Genomic DNA, 25,530 nt, shown 5'->3' on the forward strand with positions numbered 1-25,530 from the left:
GCAGAAATAAAGAAAAACACATCTCATTGCATGCCTTTAAAGAGCTTACTCTCCCTACCGGCAATGTTCCTGAACCTTCGCTTCCCAAACATTTTTAGAACCAAAAAAAACCTAGAAAAGATCTGACCTCCCTCACCGGGAATTGAACTCAGGACTGCTGGATGGAGGGGTGCTGACATTGACCACTAGGCTACCAGACTGCTGTCGAACAGAGCACTCCCGAAAGGTGACATTTCAATTTCAGGCTGACAAGTGTGCTTTATTGTTCAGTTCGGGCTTTGCACAGCCAGTGCTAGAATTCAATCCAAGTTCATGCTTTGCTTTGATTTTGAATTAATGGCCAAACCAGCCAATCCCTAAAAAAATACAGGTCTCAGAGGCTCTCGTTTCAGTACCAGCAGGGTAGCGTGGCCGAGCGGTCTAAGGCGCTGGATTTAGGCTCCAGTCTCTTTGGAGGCGTGGGTTCGAATCCCACCGCTGCCAATAGCTGTTTCTTTTTTATCTTCATGCCACGTGTACAGACAGGACAATTGGGAGCCAGGGAATGGCATGTGTTTATGAATTCTTGCTTTTCTGAACACCCAGACTGAAAGCACACATCTGACTCGTGTGCGTTTTCACCAAAAAAGGGTAAAGCATAAATCACTGTTCACTGAAAACGGACATGCGTTCACGATCCTGTCAATAAACACGTGCTTGGCAGGGCCACAAATCTGCCGACACGATGCCCTAATGAATGCACATCTCTTTGCCTTGGTAGTTGCTCCTTTTTGCAGCGCCTTTTCCTGCTGCATCACAAAAACTCAGTTCAAGACACTTGGCTCCATCCAGTGGAGCTCCTATGCCCAGCTTAGAAACCCCCAGGCACGAGATTGCAAGGTCCCTGGTAATTCTCCCACTCCTGGACACGTCGGAACCAAGTTTCGTATGCACTAGCAGCGAGAACAAAATCCCACATGTGAGGACAATAGGCGTCTTTCATTTAGGGCTAGTGTTAGGCTAAGAGTTTGCAGTAGCTCCTTGGGTCGAGTTAGGGGTCGAATGAGACAAAGCTAAGATTTGCGTTACGGCTGGGGTTGGTCCAGTAAGGATCCCACACACCATGGACCATCGGCGGAGGCCCCGGGTAGGCTTACACTGCGGGCTAATGGTGGACTTCTTTAAAAACGTGAGCACTAAATGGGGCGGGATGTTGACTGAAAGAATGCAGCTAGCTACAGAAATATGCAGAAATAAAGAAAAACACATCTCATTGCATGCCTTTAAAGAGCTTACTCTCCCTACCGGCAATGTTCCTGAACCTTCGCTTCCCAAACATTTTTAGAACCAAAAAAAACCTAGAAAAGATCTGACCTCCCTCACCGGGAATTGAACTCAAGACTGCTGGATGGAGGGGTGCTGACATTGACCACTAGGCTACCAGACTGCTGTTGAACAGAGCACTCCCGAAAGGTGACATTTCAATTTCAGGCTGACAAGTGTGCTTTATTGTTCAGTTCGGGCTTTGCACAGCCAGTGCTAGAATTCAATCCAAGTTCATGCTTTGCTTTGATTTTGAATTAATGGCCAAACCAGCCAATCCCTAAAAAAATACAGGTCTCAGAGGCTCTCGTTTCAGTACCAGCAGGGTAGCGTGGCCGAGCGGTCTAAGGCGCTGGATTTAGGCTCCAGTCTCTTTGGAGGCGTGGGTTCGAATCCCACCGCTGCCAATAGCTGTTTCTTTTTTATCTTCATGCCACGTGTACAGACAGGACAATTGGGAGCCAGGGAATGGCATGTGTTTATGAATTCTTGCTTTTCTGAACACCCAGACTGAAAGCACACATCTGACTCGTGTGCGTTTTCACCAAAAAAGGGTAAAGCATAAATCACTGTTCACTGAAAACGGACATGCGTTCACGATCCTGTCAATAAACACGTGCTTGGCAGGGCCACAAATCTGCCGACACGATGCCCTAATGAATGCACATCTCTTTGCCTTGGTAGTTGCTCCTTTTTGCAGCGCCTTTTCCTGCTGCATCACAAAAACTCAGTTCAAGACACTTGGCTCCATCCAGTGGAGCTCCTATGCCCAGCTTAGAAACCCCCAGGCACGAGATTGCAAGGTCCCTGGTAATTCTCCCACTCCTGGACACGTCGGAACCAAGTTTCGTATGCACTAGCAGCGAGAACAAAATCCCACATGTGAGGACAATAGGCGTCTTTCATTTAGGGCTAGTGTTAGGCTAAGAGTTTGCAGTAGCTCCTTGGGTCGAGTTAGGGGTCGAATGAGACAAAGCTAAGATTTGCGTTACGGCTGGGGTTGGTCCAGTAAGGATCCCACACACCATGGACCATCGGCGGAGGCCCCGGGTAGGCTTACACTGCGGGCTAATGGTGGACTTCTTTAAAAACGTGAGCACTAAATGGGGCGGGATGTTGACTGAAAGAATGCAGCTAGCTACAGAAATATGCAGAAATAAAGAAAAACACATCTCATTGCATGCCTTTAAAGAGCTTACTCTCCCTACCGGCAATGTTCCTGAACCTTCGCTTCCCAAACATTTTTAGAACCAAAAAAAACCTAGAAAAGATCTGACCTCCCTCACCGGGAATTGAACTCAAGACTGCTGGATGGAGGGGTGCTGACATTGACCACTAGGCTACCAGACTGCTGTTGAACAGAGCACTCCCGAAAGGTGACATTTCAATTTCAGGCTGACAAGTGTGCTTTATTGTTCAGTTCGGGCTTTGCAGAGCCAGTGCTAGAATTCAATCCAAGTTCATGCTTTGCTTTGATTTTGAATTAATGGCCAAACCAGCCAATCCCTAAAAAAATACAGGTCTCAGAGGCTCTCGTTTCAGTACCAGCAGGGTAGCGTGGACGAGCGGTCTAAGGCGCTGGATTTAGGCTCCAGTCTCTTTGGAGGCGTGGGTTCGAATCCCACCGCTGCCAATAGCTGTTTCTTTTTTATCTTCATGCCACGTGTACAGACAGGACAATTGGGAGCCAGGGAATGGCATGTGTTTATGAATTCTTGCTTTTCTGAACACCCAGACTGAAAGCACACATCTGACTCGTGTGCGTTTTCACCAAAAAAGGGTAAAGCATAAATCACTGTTCACTGAAAACGGACATGCGTTCACGATCCTGTCAATAAACACGTGCTTGGCAGGGCCACAAATCTGCCGACACGATGCCCTAATGAATGCACATCTCTTTGCCTTGGTAGTTGCTCCTTTTTGCAGCGCCTTTTCCTGCTGCATCACAAAAACTCAGTTCAAGACACTTGGCTCCATCCAGTGGAGCTCCTATGCCCAGCTTAGAAACCCCCAGGCACGAGATTGCAAGGTCCCTGGTAATTCTCCCACTCCTGGACACGTCGGAACCAAGTTTCGTATGCACTAGCAGCGAGAACAAAATCCCACATGTGAGGACAATAGGCGTCTTTCATTTAGGGCTAGTGTTAGGCTAAGAGTTTGCAGTAGCTCCTTGGGTCGAGTTAGGGGTCGAATGAGACAAAGCTAAGATTTGCGTTACGGCTGGGGTTGGTCCAGTAAGGATCCCACACACCATGGACCATCGGCGGAGGCCCCGGGTAGGCTTACACTGCGGGCTAATGGTGGACTTCTTTAAAAACGTGAGCACTAAATGGGGCGGGATGTTGACTGAAAGAATGCAGCTAGCTACAGAAATATGCAGAAATAAAGAAAAACACATCTCATTGCATGCCTTTAAAGAGCTTACTCTCCCTACCGGCAATGTTCCTGAACCTTCGCTTCCCAAACATTTTTAGAACCAAAAAAAACCTAGAAAAGATCTGACCTCCCTCACCGGGAATTGAACTCAGGACTGCTGGATGGAGGGGTGCTGACATTGACCACTAGGCTACCAGACTGCTGTCGAACAGAGCACTCCCGAAAGGTGACATTTCAATTTCAGGCTGACAAGTGTGCTTTATTGTTCAGTTCGGGCTTTGCACAGCCAGTGCTAGAATTCAATCCAAGTTCATGCTTTGCTTTGATTTTGAATTAATGGCCAAACCAGCCAATCCCTAAAAAAATACAGGTCTCAGAGGCTCTCGTTTCAGTACCAGCAGGGTAGCGTGGCCGAGCGGTCTAAGGCGCTGGATTTAGGCTCCAGTCTCTTTGGAGGCGTGGGTTCGAATCCCACCGCTGCCAATAGCTGTTTCTTTTTTATCTTCATGCCACGTGTACAGACAGGACAATTGGGAGCCAGGGAATGGCATGTGTTTATGAATTCTTGCTTTTCTGAACACCCAGACTGAAAGCACACATCTGACTCGTGTGCGTTTTCACCAAAAAAGGGTAAAGCATAAATCACTGTTCACTGAAAACGGACATGCGTTCACGATCCTGTCAATAAACACGTGCTTGGCAGGGCCACAAATCTGCCGACACGATGCCCTAATGAATGCACATCTCTTTGCCTTGGTAGTTGCTCCTTTTTGCAGCGCCTTTTCCTGCTGCATCACAAAAACTCAGTTCAAGACACTTGGCTCCATCCAGTGGAGCTCCTATGCCCAGCTTAGAAACCCCCAGGCACGAGATTGCAAGGTCCCTGGTAATTCTCCCACTCCTGGACACGTCGGAACCAAGTTTCGTATGCACTAGCAGCGAGAACAAAATCCCACATGTGAGGACAATAGGCGTCTTTCATTTAGGGCTAGTGTTAGGCTAAGAGTTTGCAGTAGCTCCTTGGGTCGAGTTAGGGGTCGAATGAGACAAAGCTAAGATTTGCGTTACGGCTGGGGTTGGTCCAGTAAGGATCCCACACACCATGGACCATCGGCGGAGGCCCCGGGTAGGCTTACACTGCGGGCTAATGGTGGACTTCTTTAAAAACGTGAGCACTAAATGGGGCGGGATGTTGACTGAAAGAATGCAGCTAGCTACAGAAATATGCAGAAATAAAGAAAAACACATCTCATTGCATGCCTTTAAAGAGCTTACTCTCCCTACCGGCAATGTTCCTGAACCTTCGCTTCCCAAACATTTTTAGAACCAAAAAAAACCTAGAAAAGATCTGACCTCCCTCACCGGGAATTGAACTCAAGACTGCTGGATGGAGGGGTGCTGACATTGACCACTAGGCTACCAGACTGCTGTTGAACAGAGCACTCCCGAAAGGTGACATTTCAATTTCAGGCTGACAAGTGTGCTTTATTGTTCAGTTCGGGCTTTGCACAGCCAGTGCTAGAATTCAATCCAAGTTCATGCTTTGCTTTGATTTTGAATTAATGGCCAAACCAGCCAATCCCTAAAAAAATACAGGTCTCAGAGGCTCTCGTTTCAGTACCAGCAGGGTAGCGTGGCCGAGCGGTCTAAGGCGCTGGATTTAGGCTCCAGTCTCTTTGGAGGCGTGGGTTCGAATCCCACCGCTGCCAATAGCTGTTTCTTTTTTATCTTCATGCCACGTGTACAGACAGGACAATTGGGAGCCAGGGAATGGCATGTGTTTATGAATTCTTGCTTTTCTGAACACCCAGACTGAAAGCACACATCTGACTCGTGTGCGTTTTCACCAAAAAAGGGTAAAGCATAAATCACTGTTCACTGAAAACGGACATGCGTTCACGATCCTGTCAATAAACACGTGCTTGGCAGGGCCACAAATCTGCCGACACGATGCCCTAATGAATGCACATCTCTTTGCCTTGGTAGTTGCTCCTTTTTGCAGCGCCTTTTCCTGCTGCATCACAAAAACTCAGTTCAAGACACTTGGCTCCATCCAGTGGAGCTCCTATGCCCAGCTTAGAAACCCCCAGGCACGAGATTGCAAGGTCCCTGGTAATTCTCCCACTCCTGGACACGTCGGAACCAAGTTTCGTATGCACTAGCAGCGAGAACAAAATCCCACATGTGAGGACAATAGGCGTCTTTCATTTAGGGCTAGTGTTAGGCTAAGAGTTTGCAGTAGCTCCTTGGGTCGAGTTAGGGGTCGAATGAGACAAAGCTAAGATTTGCGTTACGGCTGGGGTTGGTCCAGTAAGGATCCCACACACCATGGACCATCGGCGGAGGCCCCGGGTAGGCTTACACTGCGGGCTAATGGTGGACTTCTTTAAAAACGTGAGCACTAAATGGGGCGGGATGTTGACTGAAAGAATGCAGCTAGCTACAGAAATATGCAGAAATAAAGAAAAACACATCTCATTGCATGCCTTTAAAGAGCTTACTCTCCCTACCGGCAATGTTCCTGAACCTTCGCTTCCCAAACATTTTTAGAACCAAAAAAAACCTAGAAAAGATCTGACCTCCCTCACCGGGAATTGAACTCAAGACTGCTGGATGGAGGGGTGCTGACATTGACCACTAGGCTACCAGACTGCTGTTGAACAGAGCACTCCCGAAAGGTGACATTTCAATTTCAGGCTGACAAGTGTGCTTTATTGTTCAGTTCGGGCTTTGCACAGCCAGTGCTAGAATTCAATCCAAGTTCATGCTTTGCTTTGATTTTGAATTAATGGCCAAACCAGCCAATCCCTAAAAAAATACAGGTCTCAGAGGCTCTCGTTTCAGTACCAGCAGGGTAGCGTGGACGAGCGGTCTAAGGCGCTGGATTTAGGCTCCAGTCTCTTTGGAGGCGTGGGTTCGAATCCCACCGCTGCCAATAGCTGTTTCTTTTTTATCTTCATGCCACGTGTACAGACAGGACAATTGGGAGCCAGGGAATGGCATGTGTTTATGAATTCTTGCTTTTCTGAACACCCAGACTGAAAGCACACATCTGACTCGTGTGCGTTTTCACCAAAAAAGGGTAAAGCATAAATCACTGTTCACTGAAAACGGACATGCGTTCACGATCCTGTCAATAAACACGTGCTTGGCAGGGCCACAAATCTGCCGACACGATGCCCTAATGAATGCACATCTCTTTGCCTTGGTAGTTGCTCCTTTTTGCAGCGCCTTTTCCTGCTGCATCACAAAAACTCAGTTCAAGACACTTGGCTCCATCCAGTGGAGCTCCTATGCCCAGCTTAGAAACCCCCAGGCACGAGATTGCAAGGTCCCTGGTAATTCTCCCACTCCTGGACACGTCGGAACCAAGTTTCGTATGCACTAGCAGCGAGAACAAAATCCCACATGTGAGGACAATAGGCGTCTTTCATTTAGGGCTAGTGTTAGGCTAAGAGTTTGCAGTAGCTCCTTGGGTCGAGTTAGGGGTCGAATGAGACAAAGCTAAGATTTGCGTTACGGCTGGGGTTGGTCCAGTAAGGATCCCACACACCATGGACCATCGGCGGAGGCCCCGGGTAGGCTTACACTGCGGGCTAATGGTGGACTTCTTTAAAAACGTGAGCACTAAATGGGGCGGGATGTTGACTGAAAGAATGCAGCTAGCTACAGAAATATGCAGAAATAAAGAAAAACACATCTCATTGCATGCCTTTAAAGAGCTTACTCTCCCTACCGGCAATGTTCCTGAACCTTCGCTTCCCAAACATTTTTAGAACCAAAAAAAACCTAGAAAAGATCTGACCTCCCTCACCGGGAATTGAACTCAAGACTGCTGGATGGAGGGGTGCTGACATTGACCACTAGGCTACCAGACTGCTGTTGAACAGAGCACTCCCGAAAGGTGACATTTCAATTTCAGGCTGACAAGTGTGCTTTATTGTTCAGTTCGGGCTTTGCACAGCCAGTGCTAGAATTCAATCCAAGTTCATGCTTTGCTTTGATTTTGAATTAATGGCCAAACCAGCCAATCCCTAAAAAAATACAGGTCTCAGAGGCTCTCGTTTCAGTACCAGCAGGGTAGCGTGGCCGAGCGGTCTAAGGCGCTGGATTTAGGCTCCAGTCTCTTTGGAGGCGTGGGTTCGAATCCCACCGCTGCCAATAGCTGTTTCTTTTTTATCTTCATGCCACGTGTACAGACAGGACAATTGGGAGCCAGGGAATGGCATGTGTTTATGAATTCTTGCTTTTCTGAACACCCAGACTGAAAGCACACATCTGACTCGTGTGCGTTTTCACCAAAAAAGGGTAAAGCATAAATCACTGTTCACTGAAAACGGACATGCGTTCACGATCCTGTCAATAAACACGTGCTTGGCAGGGCCACAAATCTGCCGACACGATGCCCTAATGAATGCACATCTCTTTGCCTTGGTAGTTGCTCCTTTTTGCAGCGCCTTTTCCTGCTGCATCACAAAAACTCAGTTCAAGACACTTGGCTCCATCCAGTGGAGCTCCTATGCCCAGCTTAGAAACCCCCAGGCACGAGATTGCAAGGTCCCTGGTAATTCTCCCACTCCTGGACACGTCGGAACCAAGTTTCGTATGCACTAGCAGCGAGAACAAAATCCCACATGTGAGGACAATAGGCGTCTTTCATTTAGGGCTAGTGTTAGGCTAAGAGTTTGCAGTAGCTCCTTGGGTCGAGTTAGGGGTCGAATGAGACAAAGCTAAGATTTGCGTTACGGCTGGGGTTGGTCCAGTAAGGATCCCACACACCATGGACCATCGGCGGAGGCCCCGGGTAGGCTTACACTGCGGGCTAATGGTGGACTTCTTTAAAAACGTGAGCACTAAATGGGGCGGGATGTTGACTGAAAGAATGCAGCTAGCTACAGAAATATGCAGAAATAAAGAAAAACACATCTCATTGCATGCCTTTAAAGAGCTTACTCTCCCTACCGGCAATGTTCCTGAACCTTCGCTTCCCAAACATTTTTAGAACCAAAAAAAACCTAGAAAAGATCTGACCTCCCTCACCGGGAATTGAACTCAAGACTGCTGGATGGAGGGGTGCTGACATTGACCACTAGGCTACCAGACTGCTGTTGAACAGAGCACTCCCGAAAGGTGACATTTCAATTTCAGGCTGACAAGTGTGCTTTATTGTTCAGTTCGGGCTTTGCACAGCCAGTGCTAGAATTCAATCCAAGTTCATGCTTTGCTTTGATTTTGAATTAATGGCCAAACCAGCCAATCCCTAAAAAAATACAGGTCTCAGAGGCTCTCGTTTCAGTACCAGCAGGGTAGCGTGGCCGAGCGGTCTAAGGCGCTGGATTTAGGCTCCAGTCTCTTTGGAGGCGTGGGTTCGAATCCCACCGCTGCCAATAGCTGTTTCTTTTTTATCTTCATGCCACGTGTACAGACAGGACAATTGGGAGCCAGGGAATGGCATGTGTTTATGAATTCTTGCTTTTCTGAACACCCAGACTGAAAGCACACATCTGACTCGTGTGCGTTTTCACCAAAAAAGGGTAAAGCATAAATCACTGTTCACTGAAAACGGACATGCGTTCACGATCCTGTCAATAAACACGTGCTTGGCAGGGCCACAAATCTGCCGACACGATGCCCTAATGAATGCACATCTCTTTGCCTTGGTAGTTGCTCCTTTTTGCAGCGCCTTTTCCTGCTGCATCACAAAAACTCAGTTCAAGACACTTGGCTCCATCCAGTGGAGCTCCTATGCCCAGCTTAGAAACCCCCAGGCACGAGATTGCAAGGTCCCTGGTAATTCTCCCACTCCTGGACACGTCGGAACCAAGTTTCGTATGCACTAGCAGCGAGAACAAAATCCCACATGTGAGGACAATAGGCGTCTTTCATTTAGGGCTAGTGTTAGGCTAAGAGTTTGCAGTAGCTCCTTGGGTCGAGTTAGGGGTCGAATGAGACAAAGCTAAGATTTGCGTTACGGCTGGGGTTGGTCCAGTAAGGATCCCACACACCATGGACCATCGGCGGAGGCCCCGGGTAGGCTTACACTGCGGGCTAATGGTGGACTTCTTTAAAAACGTGAGCACTAAATGGGGCGGGATGTTGACTGAAAGAATGCAGCTAGCTACAGAAATATGCAGAAATAAAGAAAAACACATCTCATTGCATGCCTTTAAAGAGCTTACTCTCCCTACCGGCAATGTTCCTGAACCTTCGCTTCCCAAACATTTTTAGAACCAAAAAAAACCTAGAAAAGATCTGACCTCCCTCACCGGGAATTGAACTCAGGACTGCTGGATGGAGGGGTGCTGACATTGACCACTAGGCTACCAGACTGCTGTCGAACAGAGCACTCCCGAAAGGTGACATTTCAATTTCAGGCTGACAAGTGTGCTTTATTGTTCAGTTCGGGCTTTGCACAGCCAGTGCTAGAATTCAATCCAAGTTCATGCTTTGCTTTGATTTTGAATTAATGGCCAAACCAGCCAATCCCTAAAAAAATACAGGTCTCAGAGGCTCTCGTTTCAGTACCAGCAGGGTAGCGTGGCCGAGCGGTCTAAGGCGCTGGATTTAGGCTCCAGTCTCTTTGGAGGCGTGGGTTCGAATCCCACCGCTGCCAATAGCTGTTTCTTTTTTATCTTCATGCCACGTGTACAGACAGGACAATTGGGAGCCAGGGAATGGCATGTGTTTATGAATTCTTGCTTTTCTGAACACCCAGACTGAAAGCACACATCTGACTCGTGTGCGTTTTCACCAAAAAAGGGTAAAGCATAAATCACTGTTCACTGAAAACGGACATGCGTTCACGATCCTGTCAATAAACACGTTCAGGGCAGGGCCACAAATCTGCCGACACGATGCCCTAATGAATGCACATCTCTTTGCCTTGGTAGTTGCTCCTTTTTGCAGCGCCTTTTCCTGCTGCATCACAAAAACTCAGTTCAAGACACTTGGCTCCATCCAGTGGAGCTCCTATGCCCAGCTTAGAAACCCCCAGGCACGAGATTGCAAGGTCCCTGGTAATTCTCCCACTCCTGGACACGTCGGAACCAAGTTTCGTATGCACTAGCAGCGAGAACAAAATCCCACATGTGAGGACAATAGGCGTCTTTCATTTAGGGCTAGTGTTAGGCTAAGAGTTTGCAGTAGCTCCTTGGGTCGAGTTAGGGGTCGAATGAGACAAAGCTAAGATTTGCGTTACGGCTGGGGTTGGTCCAGTAAGGATCCCACACACCATGGACCATCGGCGGAGGCCCCGGGTAGGCTTACACTGCGGGCTAATGGTGGACTTCTTTAAAAACGTGAGCACTAAATGGGGCGGGATGTTGACTGAAAGAATGCAGCTAGCTACAGAAATATGCAGAAATAAAGAAAAACACATCTCATTGCATGCCTTTAAAGAGCTTACTCTCCCTACCGGCAATGTTCCTGAACCTTCGCTTCCCAAACATTTTTAGAACCAAAAAAAACCTAGAAAAGATCTGACCTCCCTCACCGGGAATTGAACTCAGGACTGCTGGATGGAGGGGTGCTGACATTGACCACTAGGCTACCAGACTGCTGTCGAACAGAGCACTCCCGAAAGGTGACATTTCAATTTCAGGCTGACAAGTGTGCTTTATTGTTCAGTTCGGGCTTTGCACAGCCAGTGCTAGAATTCAATCCAAGTTCATGCTTTGCTTTGATTTTGAATTAATGGCCAAACCAGCCAATCCCTAAAAAAATACAGGTCTCAGAGGCTCTCGTTTCAGTACCAGCAGGGTAGCGTGGCCGAGCGGTCTAAGGCGCTGGATTTAGGCTCCAGTCTCTTTGGAGGCGTGGGTTCGAATCCCACCGCTGCCAATAGCTGTTTCTTTTTTATCTTCATGCCACGTGTACAGACAGGACAATTGGGAGCCAGGGAATGGCATGTGTTTATGAATTCTTGCTTTTCTGAACACCCAGACTGAAAGCACACATCTGACTCGTGTGCGTTTTCACCAAAAAAGGGTAAAGCATAAATCACTGTTCACTGAAAACGGACATGCGTTCACGATCCTGTCAATAAACACGTTCAGGGCAGGGCCACAAATCTGCCGACACGATGCCCTAATGAATGCACATCTCTTTGCCTTGGTAGTTGCTCCTTTTTGCAGCGCCTTTTCCTGCTGCATCACAAAAACTCAGTTCAAGACACTTGGCTCCATCCAGTGGAGCTCCTATGCCCAGCTTAGAAACCCCCAGGCACGAGATTGCAAGGTCCCTGGTAATTCTCCCACTCCTGGACACGTCGGAACCAAGTTTCGTATGCACTAGCAGCGAGAACAAAATCCCACATGTGAGGACAATAGGCGTCTTTCATTTAGGGCTAGTGTTAGGCTAAGAGTTTGCAGTAGCTCCTTGGGTCGAGTTAGGGGTCGAATGAGACAAAGCTAAGATTTGCGTTACGGCTGGGGTTGGTCCAGTAAGGATCCCACACACCATGGACCATCGGCGGAGGCCCCGGGTAGGCTTACACTGCGGGCTAATGGTGGACTTCTTTAAAAACGTGAGCACTAAATGGGGCGGGATGTTGACTGAAAGAATGCAGCTAGCTACAGAAATATGCAGAAATAAAGAAAAACACATCTCATTGCATGCCTTTAAAGAGCTTACTCTCCCTACCGGCAATGTTCCTGAACCTTCGCTTCCCAAACATTTTTAGAACCAAAAAAAACCTAGAAAAGATCTGACCTCCCTCACCGGGAATTGAACTCAAGACTGCTGGATGGAGGGGTGCTGACATTGACCACTAGGCTACCAGACTGCTGTTGAACAGAGCACTCCCGAAAGGTGACATTTCAATTTCAGGCTGACAAGTGTGCTTTATTGTTCAGTTCGGGCTTTGCACAGCCAGTGCTAGAATTCAATCCAAGTTCATGCTTTGCTTTGATTTTGAATTAATGGCCAAACCAGCCAATCCCTAAAAAAATACAGGTCTCAGAGGCCCTCGTTTCAGTACCAGCAGGGTAGCGTGGCCGAGCGGTCTAAGGCGCTGGATTTAGGCTCCAGTCTCTTTGGAGGCGTGGGTTCGAATCCCACCGCTGCCAATAGCTGTTTCTTTTTTATCTTCATGCCACGTGTACAGACAGGACAATTGGGAGCCAGGGAATGGCATGTGTTTATGAATTCTTGCTTTTCTGAACACCCAGACTGAAAGCACACATCTGACTCGTGTGCGTTTTCACCAAAAAAGGGTAAAGCATAAATCACTGTTCACTGAAAACGGACATGCGTTCACGATCCTGTCAATAAACACGTGCTTGGCAGGGCCACAAATCTGCCGACACGATGCCCTAATGAATGCACATCTCTTTGCCTTGGTAGTTGCTCCTTTTTGCAGCGCCTTTTCCTGCTGCATCACAAAAACTCAGTTCAAGACACTTGGCTCCATCCAGTGGAGCTCCTATGCCCAGCTTAGAAACCCCCAGGCACGAGATTGCAAGGTCCCTGGTAATTCTCCCACTCCTGGACACGTCGGAACCAAGTTTCGTATGCACTAGCAGCGAGAACAAAATCCCACATGTGAGGACAATAGGCGTCTTTCATTTAGGGCTAGTGTTAGGCTAAGAGTTTGCAGTAGCTCCTTGGGTCGAGTTAGGGGTCGAATGAGACAAAGCTAAGATTTGCGTTACGGCTGGGGTTGGTCCAGTAAGGATCCCACACACCATGGACCATCGGCGGAGGCCCCGGGTAGGCTTACACTGCGGGCTAATGGTGGACTTCTTTAAAAACGTGAGCACTAAATGGGGCGGGATGTTGACTGAAAGAATGCAGCTAGCTACAGAAATATGCAGAAATAAAGAAAAACACATCTCATTGCATGCCTTTAAAGAGCTTACTCTCCCTACCGGCAATGTTCCTGAACCTTCGCTTCCCAAACATTTTTAGAACCAAAAAAAACCTAGAAAAGATCTGACCTCCCTCACCGGGAATTGAACTCAAGACTGCTGGATGGAGGGGTGCTGACATTGACCACTAGGCTACCAGACTGCTGTTGAACAGAGCACTCCCGAAAGGTGACATTTCAATTTCAGGCTGACAAGTGTGCTTTATTGTTCAGTTCGGGCTTTGCAGAGCCAGTGCTAGAATTCAATCCAAGTTCATGCTTTGCTTTGATTTTGAATTAATGGCCAAACCAGCCAATCCCTAAAAAAATACAGGTCTCAGAGGCTCTCGTTTCAGTACCAGCAGGGTAGCGTGGACGAGCGGTCTAAGGCGCTGGATTTAGGCTCCAGTCTCTTTGGAGGCGTGGGTTCGAATCCCACCGCTGCCAATAGCTGTTTCTTTTTTATCTTCATGCCACGTGTACAGACAGGACAATTGGGAGCCAGGGAATGGCATGTGTTTATGAATTCTTGCTTTTCTGAACACCCAGACTGAAAGCACACATCTGACTCGTGTGCGTTTTCACCAAAAAAGGGTAAAGCATAAATCACTGTTCACTGAAAACGGACATGCGTTCACGATCCTGTCAATAAACACGTGCTTGGCAGGGCCACAAATCTGCCGACACGATGCCCTAATGAATGCACATCTCTTTGCCTTGGTAGTTGCTCCTTTTTGCAGCGCCTTTTCCTGCTGCATCACAAAAACTCAGTTCAAGACACTTGGCTCCATCCAGTGGAGCTCCTATGCCCAGCTTAGAAACCCCCAGGCACGAGATTGCAAGGTCCCTGGTAATTCTCCCACTCCTGGACACGTCGGAACCAAGTTTCGTATGCACTAGCAGCGAGAACAAAATCCCACATGTGAGGACAATAGGCGTCTTTCATTTAGGGCTAGTGTTAGGCTAAGAGTTTGCAGTAGCTCCTTGGGTCGAGTTAGGGGTCGAATGAGACAAAGCTAAGATTTGCGTTACGGCTGGGGTTGGTCCAGTAAGGATCCCACACACCATGGACCATCGGCGGAGGCCCCGGGTAGGCTTACACTGCGGGCTAATGGTGGACTTCTTTAAAAACGTGAGCACTAAATGGGGCGGGATGTTGACTGAAAGAATGCAGCTAGCTACAGAAATATGCAGAAATAAAGAAAAACACATCTCATTGCATGCCTTTAAAGAGCTTACTCTCCCTACCGGCAATGTTCCTGAACCTTCGCTTCCCAAACATTTTTAGAACCAAAAAAAACCTAGAAAAGATCTGACCTCCCTCACCGGGAATTGAACTCAGGACTGCTGGATGGAGGGGTGCTGACATTGACCACTAGGCTACCAGACTGCTGTCGAACAGAGCACTCCCGAAAGGTGACATTTCAATTTCAGGCTGACAAGTGTGCTTTATTGTTCAGTTCGGGCTTTGCACAGCCAGTGCTAGAATTCAATCCAAGTTCATGCTTTGCTTTGATTTTGAATTAATGGCCAAACCAGCCAATCCCTAAAAAAATACAGGTCTCAGAGGCTCTCGTTTCAGTACCAGCAGGGTAGCGTGGCCGAGCGGTCTAAGGCGCTGGATTTAGGCTCCAGTCTCTTTGGAGGCGTGGGTTCGAATCCCACCGCTGCCAATAGCTGTTTCTTTTTTATCTTCATGCCACGTGTACAGACAGGACAATTGGGAGCCAGGGAATGGCATGTGTTTATGAATTCTTGCTTTTCTGAACACCCAGACTGAAAGCACACATCTGACTCGTGTGCGTTTTCACCAAAAAAGGGTAAAGCATAAATCACTGTTCACTGAAAACGGACATGCGTTCACGATCCTGTCAATAAACACGTTCAGGGCAGGGCCACAAATCTGCCGACACGATGCCCTAATGAATGCACATCTCTTTGCCTTGGTAGTTGCTCCTTTTTGCAGCGCCTTTTCCTGCTGCATCACAAAAACTCAGTTCAAGACACTTGGCTCCATCCAGTGGAGCTCCTATGCCCAGCTTAGAAACCCCCAGGCACGAGATTGCAAGGTCCCTGGTAATTCTCCCACTCCTGGACACGTCGGAACCAAGTTTCGTATGCACTAGCAGCGAGAACAAAATCCCACATGTGAGGACAATAGGCGTCTTTCATTTAGGGCTAGTGTTAGGCTAAGAGTTTGCAGTAGCTCCTTGGGTCGAGTTAGGGGTCGAATGAGACAAAGCTAAGATTTGCGTTACGGCTGGGGTTGGTCCAGTAAGGATCCCACACACCATGGACCATCGGCGGAGGCCCCGGGTAGGCTTACACTGCGGGCTAATGGTGGACTTCTTTAAAAACGTGAGCACTAAATGGGGCGGGATGTTGACTGAAAGAATGCAGCTAGCTACAGAAATATGCAGAAATAAAGAAAAACACATCTCATTGCATGCCTTTAAAGAGCTTACTCTCCCTACCGGCAATGTTCCTGAACCTTCGCTTCCCAAACATTTTTAGAACCAAAAAAAACCTAGAAAAGATCTGACCTCCCTCACCGGGAATTGAACTCAAGACTGCTGGATGGAGGGGTGCTGACATTGACCACTAGGCTACCAGACTGCTGTTGAACAGAGCACTCCCGAAAGGTGACATTTCAATTTCAGGCTGACAAGTGTGCTTTATTGTTCAGTTCGGGCTTTGCACAGCCAGTGCTAGAATTCAATCCAAGTTCATGCTTTGCTTTGATTTTGAATTAATGGCCAAACCAGCCAATCCCTAAAAAAATACAGGTCTCAGAGGCTCTCGTTTCAGTACCAGCAGGGTAGCGTGGCCGAGCGGTCTAAGGCGCTGGATTTAGGCTCCAGTCTCTTTGGAGGCGTGGGTTCGAATCCCACCGCTGCCAATAGCTGTTTCTTTTTTATCTTCATGCCACGTGTACAGACAGGACAATTGGGAGCCAGGGAATGGCATGTGTTTATGAATTCTTGCTTTTCTGAACACCCAGACTGAAAGCACACATCTGACTCGTGTGCGTTTTCACCAAAAAAGGGTAAAGCATAAATCACTGTTCACTGAAAACGGACATGCGTTCACGATCCTGTCAATAAACACGTGCTTGGCAGGGCCACAAATCTGCCGACACGATGCCCTAATGAATGCACATCTCTTTGCCTTGGTAGTTGCTCCTTTTTGCAGCGCCTTTTCCTGCTGCATCACAAAAACTCAGTTCAAGACACTTGGCTCCATCCAGTGGAGCTCCTATGCCCAGCTTAGAAACCCCCAGGCACGAGATTGCAAGGTCCCTGGTAATTCTCCCACTCCTGGACACGTCGGAACCAAGTTTCGTATGCACTAGCAGCGAGAACAAAATCCCACATGTGAGGACAATAGGCGTCTTTCATTTAGGGCTAGTGTTAGGCTAAGAGTTTGCAGTAGCTCCTTGGGTCGAGTTAGGGGTCGAATGAGACAAAGCTAAGATTTGCGTTACGGCTGGGGTTGGTCCAGTAAGGATCCCACACACCATGGACCATCGGCGGAGGCCCCGGGTAGGCTTACACTGCGGGCTAATGGTGGACTTCTTTAAAAACGTGAGCACTAAATGGGGCGGGATGTTGACTGAAAGAATGCAGCTAGCTACAGAAATATGCAGAAATAAAGAAAAACACATCTCATTGCATGCCTTTAAAGAGCTTACTCTCCCTACCGGCAATGTTCCTGAACCTTCGCTTCCCAAACATTTTTAGAACCAAAAAAAACCTAGAAAAGATCTGACCTCCCTCACCGGGAATTGAACTCAAGACTGCTGGATGGAGGGGTGCTGACATTGACCACTAGGCTACCAGACTGCTGTTGAACAGAGCACTCCCGAAAGGTGACATTTCAATTTCAGGCTGACAAGTGTGCTTTATTGTTCAGTTCGGGCTTTGCACAGCCAGTGCTAGAATTCAATCCAAGTTCATGCTTTGCTTTGATTTTGAATTAATGGCCAAACCAGCCAATCCCTAAAAAAATACAGGTCTCAGAGGCTCTCGTTTCAGTACCAGCAGGGTAGCGTGGCCGAGCGGTCTAAGGCGCTGGATTTAGGCTCCAGTCTCTTTGGAGGCGTGGGTTCGAATCCCACCGCTGCCAATAGCTGTTTCTTTTTTATCTTCATGCCACGTGTACAGACAGGACAATTGGGAGCCAGGGAATGGCATGTGTTTATGAATTCTTGCTTTTCTGAACACCCAGACTGAAAGCACACATCTGACTCGTGTGCGTTTTCACCAAAAAAGGGTAAAGCATAAATCACTGTTCACTGAAAACGGACATGCGTTCACGATCCTGTCAATAAACACGTGCTTGGCAGGGCCACAAATCTGCCGACACGATGCCCTAATGAATGCACATCTCTTTGCCTTGGTAGTTGCTCCTTTTTGCAGCGCCTTTTCCTGCTGCATCACAAAAACTCAGTTCAAGACACTTGGCTCCATCCAGTGGAGCTCCTATGCCCAGCTTAGAAACCCCCAGGCACGAGATTGCAAGGTCCCTGGTAATTCTCCCACTCCTGGACACGTCGGAACCAAGTTTCGTATGCACTAGCAGCGAGAACAAAATCCCACATGTGAGGACAATAGGCGTCTTTCATTTAGGGCTAGTGTTAGGCTAAGAGTTTGCAGTAGCTCCTTGGGTCGAGTTAGGGGTCGAATGAGACAAAGCTAAGATTTGCGTTACGGCTGGGGTTGGTCCAGTAAGGATCCCACACACCATGGACCATCGGCGGAGGCCCCGGGTAGGCTTACACTGCGGGCTAATGGTGGACTTCTTTAAAAACGTGAGCACTAAATGGGGCGGGATGTTGACTGAAAGAATGCAGCTAGCTACAGAAATATGCAGAAATAAAGAAAAACACATCTCATTGCATGCCTTTAAAGAGCTTACTCTCCCTACCGGCAATGTTCCTGAACCTTCGCTTCCCAAACATTTTTAGAACCAAAAAAAACCTAGAAAAGATCTGACCTCCCTCACCGGGAATTGAACTCAGGACTGCTGGATGGAGGGGTGCTGACATTGACCACTAGGCTACCAGACTGCTGTCGAACAGAGCACTCCCGAAAGGTGACATTTCAATTTCAGGCTGACAAGTGTGCTTTATTGTTCAGTTCGGGCTTTGCACAGCCAGTGCTAGAATTCAATCCAAGTTCATGCTTTGCTTTGATTTTGAATTAATGGCCAAACCAGCCAATCCCTAAAAAAATACAGGTCTCAGAGGCTCTCGTTTCAGTACCAGCAGGGTAGCGTGGCCGAGCGGTCTAAGGCGCTGGATTTAGGCTCCAGTCTCTTTGGAGGCGTGGGTTCGAATCCCACCGCTGCCAATAGCTGTTTCTTTTTTATCTTCATGCCACGTGTACAGACAGGACAATTGGGAGCCAGGGAATGGCATGTGTTTATGAATTCTTGCTTTTCTGAACACCCAGACTGAAAGCACACATCTGACTCGTGTGCGTTTTCACCAAAAAAGGGTAAAGCATAAATCACTGTTCACTGAAAACGGACATGCGTTCACGATCCTGTCAATAAACACGTTCAGGGCAGGGCCACAAATCTGCCGACACGATGCCCTAATGAATGCACATCTCTTTGCCTTGGTAGTTGCTCCTTTTTGCAGCGCCTTTTCCTGCTGCATCACAAAAACTCAGTTCAAGACACTTGGCTCCATCCAGTGGAGCTCCTATGCCCAGCTTAGAAACCCCCAGGCACGAGATTGCAAGGTCCCTGGTAATTCTCCCACTCCTGGACACGTCGGAACCAAGTTTCGTATGCACTAGCAGCGAGAACAAAATCCCACATGTGAGGACAATAGGCGTCTTTCATTTAGGGCTAGTGTTAGGCTAAGAGTTTGCAGTAGCTCCTTGGGTCGAGTTAGGGGTCGAATGAGACAAAGCTAAGATTTGCGTTACGGCTGGGGTTGGTCCAGTAAGGATCCCACACACCATGGACCATCGGCGGAGGCCCCGGGTAGGCTTACACTGCGGGCTAATGGTGGACTTCTTTAAAAACGTGAGCACTAAATGGGGCGGGATGTTGACTGAAAGAATGCAGCTAGCTACAGAAATATGCAGAAATAAAGAAAAACACATCTCATTGCATGCCTTTAAAGAGCTTACTCTCCCTACCGGCAATGTTCCTGAACCTTCGCTTCCCAAACATTTTTAGAACCAAAAAAAACCTAGAAAAGATCTGACCTCCCTCACCGGGAATTGAACTCAAGACTGCTGGATGGAGGGGTGCTGACATTGACCACTAGGCTACCAGACTGCTGTTGAACAGAGCACTCCCGAAAGGTGACATTTCAATTTCAGGCTGACAAGTGTGCTTTATTGTTCAGTTCGGGCTTTGCACAGCCAGTGCTAGAATTCAATCCAAGTTCATGCTTTGCTTTGATTTTGAATTAATGGCCAAACCAGCCAATCCCTAAAAAAATACAGGTCTCAGAGGCTCTCGTTTCAGTACCAGCAGGGTAGCGTGGCCGAGCGGTCTAAGGCGCTGGATTTAGGCTCCAGTCTCTTTGGAGGCGTGGGTTCGAATCCCACCGCTGCCAATAGCTGTTTCTTTTTTATCTTCATGCCACGTGTACAGACAGGACAATTGGGAGCCAGGGAATGGCATGTGTTTATGAATTCTTGCTTTTCTGAACACCCAGACTTAAAGCACACATCTGACTCGTGTGCGTTTTCACCAAAAAAGGGTAAAGCATAAATCACTGTTCACTGAAAACGGACATGCGTTCACGATCCTGTCAATAAACACGTGCTTGGCAGGGCCACAAATCTGCCGACACGATGCCCTAATGAATGCACATCTCTTTGCCTTGGTAGTTGCTCCTTTTTGCAGCGCCTTTTCCTGCTGCATCACAAAAACTCAGTTCAAGACACTTGGCTCCATCCAGTGGAGCTCCTATGCCCAGCTTAGAAACCCCCAGGCACGAGATTGCAAGGTCCCTGGTAATTCTCCCACTCCTGGACACGTCGGAACCAAGTTTCGTATGCACTAGCAGCGAGAACAAAATCCCACATGTGAGGACAATAGGCGTCTTTCATTTAGGGCTAGTGTTAGGCTAAGAGTTTGCAGTAGCTCCTTGGGTCGAGTTAGGGGTCGAATGAGACAAAGCTAAGATTTGCGTTACGGCTGGGGTTGGTCCAGTAAGGATCCCACACACCATGGACCATCGGCGGAGGCCCCGGGTAGGCTTACACTGCGGGCTAATGGTGGACTTCTTTAAAAACGTGAGCACTAAATGGGGCGGGATGTTGACTGAAAGAATGCAGCTAGCTACAGAAATATGCAGAAATAAAGAAAAACACATCTCATTGCATGCCTTTAAAGAGCTTACTCTCCCTACCGGCAATGTTCCTGAACCTTCGCTTCCCAAACATTTTTAGAACCAAAAAAAACCTAGAAAAGATCTGACCTCCCTCACCGGGAATTGAACTCAAGACTGCTGGATGGAGGGGTGCTGACATTGACCACTAGGCTACCAGACTGCTGTTGAACAGAGCACTCCCGAAAGGTGACATTTCAATTTCAGGCTGACAAGTGTGCTTTATTGTTCAGTTCGGGCTTTGCAGAGCCAGTGCTAGAATTCAATCCAAGTTCATGCTTTGCTTTGATTTTGAATTAATGGCCAAACCAGCCAATCCCTAAAAAAATACAGGTCTCAGAGGCTCTCGTTTCAGTACCAGCAGGGTAGCGTGGACGAGCGGTCTAAGGCGCTGGATTTAGGCTCCAGTCTCTTTGGAGGCGTGGGTTCGAATCCCACCGCTGCCAATAGCTGTTTCTTTTTTATCTTCATGCCACGTGTACAGACAGGACAATTGGGAGCCAGGGAATGGCATGTGTTTATGAATTCTTGCTTTTCTGAACACCCAGACTGAAAGCACACATCTGACTCGTGTGCGTTTTCACCAAAAAAGGGTAAAGCATAAATCACTGTTCACTGAAAACGGACATGCGTTCACGATCCTGTCAATAAACACGTGCTTGGCAGGGCCACAAATCTGCCGACACGATGCCCTAATGAATGCACATCTCTTTGCCTTGGTAGTTGCTCCTTTTTGCAGCGCCTTTTCCTGCTGCATCACAAAAACTCAGTTCAAGACACTTGGCTCCATCCAGTGGAGCTCCTATGCCCAGCTTAGAAACCCCCAGGCACGAGATTGCAAGGTCCCTGGTAATTCTCCCACTCCTGGACACGTCGGAACCAAGTTTCGTATGCACTAGCAGCGAGAACAAAATCCCACATGTGAGGACAATAGGCGTCTTTCATTTAGGGCTAGTGTTAGGCTAAGAGTTTGCAGTAGCTCCTTGGGTCGAGTTAGGGGTCGAATGAGACAAAGCTAAGATTTGCGTTACGGCTGGGGTTGGTCCAGTAAGGATCCCACACACCATGGACCATCGGCGGAGGCCCCGGGTAGGCTTACACTGCGGGCTAATGGTGGACTTCTTTAAAAACGTGAGCACTAAATGGGGCGGGATGTTGACTGAAAGAATGCAGCTAGCTACAGAAATATGCAGAAATAAAGAAAAACACATCTCATTGCATGCCTTTAAAGAGCTTACTCTCCCTACCGGCAATGTTCCTGAACCTTCGCTTCCCAAACATTTTTAGAACCAAAAAAAACCTAGAAAAGATCTGACCTCCCTCACCGGGAATTGAACTCAGGACTGCTGGATGGAGGGGTGCTGACATTGACCACTAGGCTACCAGACTGCTGTCGAACAGAGCACTCCCGAAAGGTGACATTTCAATTTCAGGCTGACAAGTGTGCTTTATTGTTCAGTTCGGGCTTTGCACAGCCAGTGCTAGAATTCAATCCAAGTTCATGCTTTGCTTTGATTTTGAATTAATGGCCAAACCAGCCAATCCCTAAAAAAATACAGGTCTCAGAGGCTCTCGTTTCAGTACCAGCAGGGTAGCGTGGCCGAGCGGTCTAAGGCGCTGGATTTAGGCTCCAGTCTCTTTGGAGGCGTGGGTTCGAATCCCACCGCTGCCAATAGCTGTTTCTTTTTTATCTTCATGCCACGTGTACAGACAGGACAATTGGGAGCCAGGGAATGGCATGTGTTTATGAATTCTTGCTTTTCTGAACACCCAGACTGAAAGCACACATCTGACTCGTGTGCGTTTTCACCAAAAAAGGGTAAAGCATAAATCACTGTTCACTGAAAACGGACATGCGTTCACGATCCTGTCAATAAACACGTGCTTGGCAGGGCCACAAATCTGCCGACACGATGCCCTAATGAATGCACATCTCTTTGCCTTGGTAGTTGCTCCTTTTTGCAGCGCCTTTTCCTGCTGCATCACAAAAACTCAGTTCAAGACACTTGGCTCCATCCAGTGGAGCTCCTATGCCCAGCTTAGAAACCCCCAGGCACGAGATTGCAAGGTCCCTGGTAATTCTCCCACTCCTGGACACGTCGGAACCAAGTTTCGTATGCACTAGCAGCGAGAACAAAATCCCACATGTGAGGACAATAGGCGTCTTTCATTTAGGGCTAGTGTTAGGCTAAGAGTTTGCAGTAGCTCCTTGGGTCGAGTTAGGGGTCGAATGAGACAAAGCTAAGATTTGCGTTACGGCTGGGGTTGGTCCAGTAAGGATCCCACACACCATGGACCATCGGCGGAGGCCCCGGGTAGGCTTACACTGCGGGCTAATGGTGGACTTCTTTAAAAACGTGAGCACTAAATGGGGCGGGATGTTGACTGAAAGAATGCAGCTAGCTACAGAAATATGCAGAAATAAAGAAAAACACATCTCATTGCATGCCTTTAAAGAGCTTACTCTCCCTACCGGCAATGTTCCTGAACCTTCGCTTCCCAAACATTTTTAGAACCAAAAAAAACCTAGAAAAGATCTGACCTCCCTCACCGGGAATTGAACTCAAGACTGCTGGATGGAGGGGTGCTGACATTGACCACTAGGCTACCAGACTGCTGTCGAACAGAGCACTCCCGAAAGGTGACATTTCAATTTCAGGCTGACAAGTGTGCTTTATTGTTCAGTTCGGGCTTTGCACAGCCAGTGCTAGAATTCAATCCAAGTTCATGCTTTGCTTTGATTTTGAATTAATGGCCAAACCAGCCAATCCCTAAAAAAATACAGGTCTCAGAGGCTCTCGTTTCAGTACCAGCAGGGTAGCGTGGCCGAGCGGTCTAAGGCGCTGGATTTAGGCTCCAGTCTCTTTGGAGGCGTGGGTTCGAATCCCACCGCTGCCAATAGCTGTTTCTTTTTTATCTTCATGCCACGTGTACAGACAGGACAATTGGGAGCCAGGGAATGGCATGTGTTTATGAATTCTTGCTTTTCTGAACACCCAGACTGAAAGCACACATCTGACTCGTGTGCGTTTTCACCAAAAAAGGGTAAAGCATAAATCACTGTTCACTGAAAACGGACATGCGTTCACGATCCTGTCAATAAACACGTGCTTGGCAGGGCCACAAATCTGCCGACACGATGCCCTAATGAATGCACATCTCTTTGCCTTGGTAGTTGCTCCTTTTTGCAGCGCCTTTTCCTGCTGCATCACAAAAACTCAGTTCAAGACACTTGGCTCCATCCAGTGGAGCTCCTATGCCCAGCTTAGAAACCCCCAGGCACGAGATTGCAAGGTCCCTGGTAATTCTCCCACTCCTGGACACGTCGGAACCAAGTTTCGTATGCACTAGCAGCGAGAACAAAATCCCACATGTGAGGACAATAGGCGTCTTTCATTTAGGGCTAGTGTTAGGCTAAGAGTTTGCAGTAGCTCCTTGGGTCGAGTTAGGGGTCGAATGAGACAAAGCTAAGATTTGCGTTACGGCTGGGGTTGGTCCAGTAAGGATCCCACACACCATGGACCATCGGCGGAGGCCCCGGGTAGGCTTACACTGCGGGCTAATGGTGGACTTCTTTAAAAACGTGAGCACTAAATGGGGCGGGATGTTGACTGAAAGAATGCAGCTAGCTACAGAAATATGCAGAAATAAAGAAAAACACATCTCATTGCATGCCTTTAAAGAGCTTACTCTCCCTACCGGCAATGTTCCTGAACCTTCGCTTCCCAAACATTTTTAGAACCAAAAAAAACCTAGAAAAGATCTGACCTCCCTCACCGGGAATTGAACTCAAGACTGCTGGATGGAGGGGTGCTGACATTGACCACTAGGCTACCAGACTGCTGTTGAACAGAGCACTCCCGAAAGGTGACATTTCAATTTCAGGCTGACAAGTGTGCTTTATTGTTCAGTTCGGGCTTTGCACAGCCAGTGCTAGAATTCAATCCAAGTTCATGCTTTGCTTTGATTTTGAATTAATGGCCAAACCAGCCAATCCCTAAAAAAATACAGGTCTCAGAGGCTCTCGTTTCAGTACCAGCAGGGTAGCGTGGCCGAGCGGTCTAAGGCGCTGGATTTAGGCTCCAGTCTCTTTGGAGGCGTGGGTTCGAATCCCACCGCTGCCAATAGCTGTTTCTTTTTTATCTTCATGCCACGTGTACAGACAGGACAATTGGGAGCCAGGGAATGGCATGTGTTTATGAATTCTTGCTTTTCTGAACACCCAGACTGAAAGCACACATCTGACTCGTGTGCGTTTTCACCAAAAAAGGGTAAAGCATAAATCACTGTTCACTGAAAACGGACATGCGTTCACGATCCTGTCAATAAACACGTGCTTGGCAGGGCCACAAATCTGCCGACACGATGCCCTAATGAATGCACATCTCTTTGCCTTGGTAGTTGCTCCTTTTTGCAGCGCCTTTTCCTGCTGCATCACAAAAACTCAGTTCAAGACACTTGGCTCCATCCAGTGGAGCTCCTATGCCCAGCTTAGAAACCCCCAGGCACGAGATTGCAAGGTCCCTGGTAATTCTCCCACTCCTGGACACGTCGGAACCAAGTTTCGTATGCACTAGCAGCGAGAACAAAATCCCACATGTGAGGACAATAGGCGTCTTTCATTTAGGGCTAGTGTTAGGCTAAGAGTTTG

At 48.0% G+C, this 25,530-nt stretch overlaps 21 non-coding genes across 21 annotated transcripts; all 21 read left to right on the top strand.

Moving 5' to 3' along the window:
- The first annotated feature begins 401 nt into the window (after positions 1-401).
- Positions 402-483, top strand: TRNAL-UAG (transfer RNA leucine (anticodon UAG)). The gene has a single exon. It is a non-coding gene; the product is annotated as a tRNA-Leu (tRNA).
- Positions 484-1,627: 1,144 nt separating this feature from the next.
- Positions 1,628-1,709, top strand: TRNAL-UAG (transfer RNA leucine (anticodon UAG)). The gene has a single exon. It is a non-coding gene; the product is annotated as a tRNA-Leu (tRNA).
- Positions 1,710-2,853: 1,144 nt separating this feature from the next.
- TRNAL-UAG (transfer RNA leucine (anticodon UAG)) lies at positions 2,854-2,935 on the top strand. The gene has a single exon. It is a non-coding gene; the product is annotated as a tRNA-Leu (tRNA).
- Positions 2,936-4,079: 1,144 nt separating this feature from the next.
- TRNAL-UAG (transfer RNA leucine (anticodon UAG)) lies at positions 4,080-4,161 on the top strand. Its single transcript has one exon. It is a non-coding gene; the product is annotated as a tRNA-Leu (tRNA).
- A 1,144-nt stretch (positions 4,162-5,305) lies between these two features.
- TRNAL-UAG (transfer RNA leucine (anticodon UAG)) lies at positions 5,306-5,387 on the top strand. The gene has a single exon. It is a non-coding gene; the product is annotated as a tRNA-Leu (tRNA).
- A 1,144-nt stretch (positions 5,388-6,531) lies between these two features.
- TRNAL-UAG (transfer RNA leucine (anticodon UAG)) lies at positions 6,532-6,613 on the top strand. Its single transcript has one exon. It is a non-coding gene; the product is annotated as a tRNA-Leu (tRNA).
- Positions 6,614-7,757: 1,144 nt separating this feature from the next.
- Positions 7,758-7,839, top strand: TRNAL-UAG (transfer RNA leucine (anticodon UAG)). The gene has a single exon. It is a non-coding gene; the product is annotated as a tRNA-Leu (tRNA).
- Positions 7,840-8,983: 1,144 nt separating this feature from the next.
- Positions 8,984-9,065, top strand: TRNAL-UAG (transfer RNA leucine (anticodon UAG)). Its single transcript has one exon. It is a non-coding gene; the product is annotated as a tRNA-Leu (tRNA).
- A 1,144-nt stretch (positions 9,066-10,209) lies between these two features.
- TRNAL-UAG (transfer RNA leucine (anticodon UAG)) lies at positions 10,210-10,291 on the top strand. The gene has a single exon. It is a non-coding gene; the product is annotated as a tRNA-Leu (tRNA).
- A 1,144-nt stretch (positions 10,292-11,435) lies between these two features.
- Positions 11,436-11,517, top strand: TRNAL-UAG (transfer RNA leucine (anticodon UAG)). The gene has a single exon. It is a non-coding gene; the product is annotated as a tRNA-Leu (tRNA).
- A 1,144-nt stretch (positions 11,518-12,661) lies between these two features.
- TRNAL-UAG (transfer RNA leucine (anticodon UAG)) lies at positions 12,662-12,743 on the top strand. Its single transcript has one exon. It is a non-coding gene; the product is annotated as a tRNA-Leu (tRNA).
- Positions 12,744-13,887: 1,144 nt separating this feature from the next.
- Positions 13,888-13,969, top strand: TRNAL-UAG (transfer RNA leucine (anticodon UAG)). Its single transcript has one exon. It is a non-coding gene; the product is annotated as a tRNA-Leu (tRNA).
- A 1,144-nt stretch (positions 13,970-15,113) lies between these two features.
- On the top strand, positions 15,114-15,195 carry TRNAL-UAG (transfer RNA leucine (anticodon UAG)). Its single transcript has one exon. It is a non-coding gene; the product is annotated as a tRNA-Leu (tRNA).
- Positions 15,196-16,339: 1,144 nt separating this feature from the next.
- Positions 16,340-16,421, top strand: TRNAL-UAG (transfer RNA leucine (anticodon UAG)). Its single transcript has one exon. It is a non-coding gene; the product is annotated as a tRNA-Leu (tRNA).
- A 1,144-nt stretch (positions 16,422-17,565) lies between these two features.
- Positions 17,566-17,647, top strand: TRNAL-UAG (transfer RNA leucine (anticodon UAG)). The gene has a single exon. It is a non-coding gene; the product is annotated as a tRNA-Leu (tRNA).
- A 1,144-nt stretch (positions 17,648-18,791) lies between these two features.
- On the top strand, positions 18,792-18,873 carry TRNAL-UAG (transfer RNA leucine (anticodon UAG)). Its single transcript has one exon. It is a non-coding gene; the product is annotated as a tRNA-Leu (tRNA).
- Positions 18,874-20,017: 1,144 nt separating this feature from the next.
- TRNAL-UAG (transfer RNA leucine (anticodon UAG)) lies at positions 20,018-20,099 on the top strand. The gene has a single exon. It is a non-coding gene; the product is annotated as a tRNA-Leu (tRNA).
- Positions 20,100-21,243: 1,144 nt separating this feature from the next.
- TRNAL-UAG (transfer RNA leucine (anticodon UAG)) lies at positions 21,244-21,325 on the top strand. The gene has a single exon. It is a non-coding gene; the product is annotated as a tRNA-Leu (tRNA).
- A 1,144-nt stretch (positions 21,326-22,469) lies between these two features.
- On the top strand, positions 22,470-22,551 carry TRNAL-UAG (transfer RNA leucine (anticodon UAG)). The gene has a single exon. It is a non-coding gene; the product is annotated as a tRNA-Leu (tRNA).
- A 1,144-nt stretch (positions 22,552-23,695) lies between these two features.
- TRNAL-UAG (transfer RNA leucine (anticodon UAG)) lies at positions 23,696-23,777 on the top strand. Its single transcript has one exon. It is a non-coding gene; the product is annotated as a tRNA-Leu (tRNA).
- Positions 23,778-24,921: 1,144 nt separating this feature from the next.
- On the top strand, positions 24,922-25,003 carry TRNAL-UAG (transfer RNA leucine (anticodon UAG)). Its single transcript has one exon. It is a non-coding gene; the product is annotated as a tRNA-Leu (tRNA).
- Positions 25,004-25,530: the final 527 nt, after the last annotated feature.

The sequence above is a fragment of the Ambystoma mexicanum genome, chromosome 1p (genome assembly GCF_040938575.1).
Source record: "Ambystoma mexicanum isolate Mex_15411 chromosome 1p, UKY_AmexF1_1, whole genome shotgun sequence".
NCBI classification, from domain to species: Eukaryota; Metazoa; Chordata; class Amphibia; order Caudata; family Ambystomatidae; genus Ambystoma; species Ambystoma mexicanum.